This window comes from Aegilops tauschii, chromosome 7 (genome assembly GCF_002575655.3).
Source record: "Aegilops tauschii subsp. strangulata cultivar AL8/78 chromosome 7, Aet v6.0, whole genome shotgun sequence".
Classification (NCBI taxonomy): domain Eukaryota; kingdom Viridiplantae; phylum Streptophyta; class Magnoliopsida; order Poales; family Poaceae; genus Aegilops; species Aegilops tauschii.
This window is the reverse complement of record NC_053041.3, coordinates 587,487,961-587,492,560: the sequence shown is the minus strand read 5'-3', so window position 1 is coordinate 587,492,560 and position 4,600 is coordinate 587,487,961. Positions and strand designations below refer to the sequence as shown.

The following is a 4,600-nucleotide window of genomic DNA, read 5'->3' as shown; positions in this document are numbered from 1 at the left end:
CCAACTGGGCTCCACTACTGATCAACAGGAAACGAAACATAGTAACGACCGAGGTCCTCGTCGAACTCCCACTTGAGCTCAGTTGCGTCACCTGCACTGGTATCATCGGCACCTGCAACTGTTTGGAAGTATCTGGTGAGTGACGAGGACTCAGCAATCTCACACCCGCGAGATCAAGACTATTTAAGCTTATGGGTAGGAAAGGGTAGTGAGGTGGAGCTGCAGCAAGCACTAGCATGTATGGTGGCTAGCATACGCAAATAAGAGCGAGAAGAGAAGCAACTAAACGGTCGTGAAGCTAGAAGTGATCAAGAAGTGATCCTGAAACTACTTACGCACAACCATAACACAAGAACCGTGTTCACTTCCCGGACTCCGCCGAGAAGAGACCATCACGGCTGCACACGCGGTTGATGTATTTTAACTAAGTCAAGTCTCAAGTTCTCTACAACCGGACATTAACAAATCCCCATATGCAAATAACCATGGGCACGACTTTCGAAAGATAATACCCTGTAGGGGTGTCCAAACTTAGCCCGTTATAAGCACTCACTGTCAACGAAGGATATTCCTTCCCCCGGGAAGACCCGATCAGTCTCGGAATCCCGGTTACAAGACATTTCGACGATGGTAAAACAAAACCAGCAAAGCTGCCCGATGTGTCGACAATCCCGATAGGAGTCGCACGTATCTCGTTCTCAGGGCACACCGGATAAGCGAAGCGTACAGGTACCGACGTAACCCAAGTTGCCAAGGGATGATCCCGCACGGTGCTCTAGTTTGGACCAACACTTAGACAAGCACTGGCCCGGGGGGGTAAAATAAAGATGACCCTCGGGATGCGCGACTCCCAAGGGAAAAAGGCTAGGTGAGGCAAATGTAAAACCAAGGTTGGGCCTTGCTGGAAGATTTTTATTCAAAGCGAACTGTCAAGGGGGTCCCATAAATCACCCAACCGCGTAGGGAACGGAAAATCAAGGAACATAACACCGGTATTGCGGAAACTAGGGCGGCAAGAGTGGAACAAAACACCAGGCATAAGGCCGAGCCTTCCACCCTTTACCAAGTATATAGATGCATTAATTAAATAAGAGATATTGTGATATCCCAACATATCCATGTTCCAACATGGAACAAACTTCATCTTCACCTCCAACTAGCAACGCTATAAGAGGGGCTGAGCAAAAGCGGTAACATAGCCAAACAACGGTTTGCTAGGAAAGGTGGGTTAGAGGCTTGACATGGCAATAAGGGAGGCATGATATAACAAGTGGTAGGTAGCGCAACATAGCGATAGAGCGAACAACTAGCAAGCAAAGATAGAAGTGATTTCGAGGGTATGGTCATCTTGCCTGAGATCGCGCTAGGAAGAAGATCGAATCCATGAAGAAGACAAACGGACATAGTTGAACGAATCCTCACAACTCCGGAACGAAACCGAAGCTAACGAGAGACGCAAACCGGAAAGAAGCAAACAACATGAATAACACACAAGCATAAGCATGGCATGATGCACAAACAAGTATGATGCATGTCCGGTTTAAAAAGGCATGGCATGGCAAAGTGCACAAACAATACTGTAAATTAAGTGGACCTCAATATGCAACGAGTTGCATATTGACGAAACACCACATTCAAGTTATTTAGTTTGCTCTTGTTTATGCTACTCATCAATATTAAATGTTGGTTAACATGGCAAGAGGTGAAACCTATGAAAACTACCTATCTAGGCAAATTTAAATGAGGCCGGAACAACAAACAACAATTCCGAAAAATCCTCATGTCCATATTTTAGATTTGGTACTGTTCTGCCCTAAACACAATTTTAGTGTTGTTAAACAGCAAAATGAAGTGCACCATGTTAAACTAGGCATTTTTCTACCCCATTTACATATAAAGTTTATTAAAATCCGAGCTACGGTTATTTAGTTATGAAATAAATCATTTTAACATGGCATTTATACAAATTAATTGCAAACATGATTTTAAACATGTTAAACATGGATGACAACCGCATATTATGAAACAAGATGAAATTCTAAGCATATTACATATTTAAATTATTTTAATCCGATGCACGGTTGATTATTTATTATATGCATGAAGACTAGGGACTTTTCTGTAAAACAGGTAAATCACTGGATAAAGCTAAATTAGCATAACTGAAATAACATGACACGGGCCAGATCTGCTGGGACTGGGCTGCTCACATTGGGCCTTGAGGCCGGTCGGCTTGGAGAGGGAGGCTGGAAGGGGGGCGCTGGGCCTGCTTGCTAGTGGCCCACGCGGCCGCTGAAGCTGGGCCAGGGGCGGTGGCTACGGTCAACGCGGCAGGGACGAGCGGGCGTCCTCTGCATGACAGGGAGCAGAGCCGCGGCGGCACGGCTGCTCACCGGAGACGATGGCAGGGAGGCGGAGACGGCGGATCTGGACGGAGGGGGCCGGATGCAGATGAAGAAGCTCCAGGCAGGGAAGGTTCCATGGGGCGGCGGGGTCCTTGTTCGTCCCTAAGAGAGAGAAAGCGATTGAGAGAGAGGAAAGCAGAGGAGGACCGGAGGACAGAGAGGAAGGGTCGGCGACCTGCGGGGCTCCGGCGCGCGGTCAACGGGCAGGAGAGGCGGGGTCGAGGTGCTTGTCCTCCTCTACACTGCTTCGATGCAGAGAAACAGGAGGCAGAGGCGAGGCGGGCATGGTGCGGCGGAGCTCGGGGCCTGGGATGCTGGCGAGGTGGCCATCCGGGAACGACGCGGGGAAAAGGGGACGCAGGGCTGGTGCAGGAGCCCCTGCGGCTTGATCCCGTCGCGTGCGTCGGCGACCTGCAGACAGGCGGCCACGGCGGGGAAGGTTCAAGAGGAGTAGCGGGGAAAAGAGAGAAGACATGGGGAGCGACGGCATGACCTGGTTGCTGCTGCTGCTTGCCGGCGTCGAGCCGGGCGCACGGGACAGGCGCGGGGAGGACGGGGCTCCGCTGGGATGAGGGAGGAGGCGCACGGCTGCTGGTGGTCTCGGCACAAGCAGAGGGCTTGGGCGATTCGGCGTGGCGCAGCTGGCTGGTTGTGCAAGACGAGGAGGTAGGTGGTTGGATGGATCGGGAGGGGATCCCGATGTGGAGAGGACAAGGGGGGTGGCGGCGCGATGGATGGAATGGATGGATGGGACAGGAGGCCTAAAAACTAGGGTTGCCCGCTATATATATGTTATTGGATTGGGTTAGGGGTATTCGGTCCGTCCGTTCGTAATCGGGCGGTCGAGAATAAGTAGGCTAGAGCGTCCAATTAAGAAAACAGAGATGTTTTATAGATGTTTGGGGATGATCCGGACCCAACGGTCACGACTGAGCGGATCGGGTTCGGAGAAGTTTCGGACGCGCGAGAGGGGTCTATGCACTGCGCAAGGAGGGGTTAGGCGGTCACGGTCAAGAGGGAAGCGAAAATTCGATAGATCTGAAATGGTCAACGAAGGCAAAAGCGGTCCGAGGGAAGGTGATGAAGGCAAAGGAAGAAACGGCAACGACGAGCGAATGCAAGTTTTATGAAAACGTGCGGATGCAATGCGTATGATGACATGATGAATGCAGCAAACAAATAAATACACACAACGATAACGAAAAAGATGGAAGGCGTCTGGAGCTTCGGTCTCGGGGTGTTACAAGACTTCCCCCCTTTTCCATGGCTCGAGTGGAGAAGCCCTCCGCCTTGAAAGTGACCCCGGAGGAGAAAGCGGAGGTGAAGGTGCTGGTCGAGCGAGTGGTCCAGCTCGTCCGTGATGGCGTGACCGGCATGGATCTGTTGGAGGTCTTCCTCAGGCGCCGCATTCAGCCGCTTCAAGCTCGTGACCATCCGATGTGGATGTATGCGGGCATTGATGATTCCACTCGGATCCACCCAGAAGAGGTCGACGAGGATACGGTGGAGAACTGGTTGAGGGGTATCACTGGCAACAAAGATAATCCCAGGGGGTCTAGGAGAGTCCCTCCACTCGACAACTTGTACGAAACAGACAAGGTCCAACTCTGAATTGTCGAGTGTTTTCTTGATTTATCATGTGACTGCTTGTTGTCAACCGACTGATTTTTGTTTCGCTTGTTGTCTTTCAGGCCCTTACTGAGATGTACTCGATGCCCAACGGGGAGCAGGAGCAGGATCCAGAGGGGGACGCGAGCGGAGGTGAGAGCGGCTAGTGGCACTCTGATGGAGAGGAGGACGAGGAGAGTGACGACCCGAGTGATGAAGAAGAGGTCGACTCACCTCCCCGCAGGGAAAGACGATCCAAGCACACTCATGACCCGGCAAGCATCCGTGGCAAAGCGACCGCGCAGACCGGGCAGTCGTCAAAGCGCCCTCGGACGTCTTCTCCAGCGCCGACTGAGAAGGCACCGAAGCAATCGAAAGTTGCGCCGTCAAAACCGCAGAAAGCCTTGCCCAAGATCAAAGTGGCCATTCCCACTGTTTCCGGGTAATAGTTGGACTTGAATTCTTCGTTTAGTACGAATTGGGTTTTGGTCGACTCACTGTTAAAGCCATGACCGAATGAATCTTGAAATTTGTAGTGCTGCTACCTCCGAGATTTCCGCTTACAGGAATGAAGATGAAGAAATGGA

At 51.3% G+C, this 4,600-nt stretch overlaps 1 long non-coding RNA gene across 1 annotated transcript; it reads right to left on the bottom strand.

Annotated features, from left to right (window-relative positions):
• Window positions 1-1,264: 1,264 nt before the first annotated feature.
• LOC120969119 (uncharacterized) lies at window positions 1,265-3,142 on the bottom strand. The gene is made up of 3 exons (XR_012188628.1): window positions 2,581-3,142; window positions 2,211-2,507; window positions 1,265-1,443 (listed from the first exon to the last, which is right to left on the bottom strand). It is a non-coding gene; the product is annotated as an uncharacterized lncRNA (long non-coding RNA).
• Between the last annotated feature and the right edge of the window lie 1,458 nt (window positions 3,143-4,600).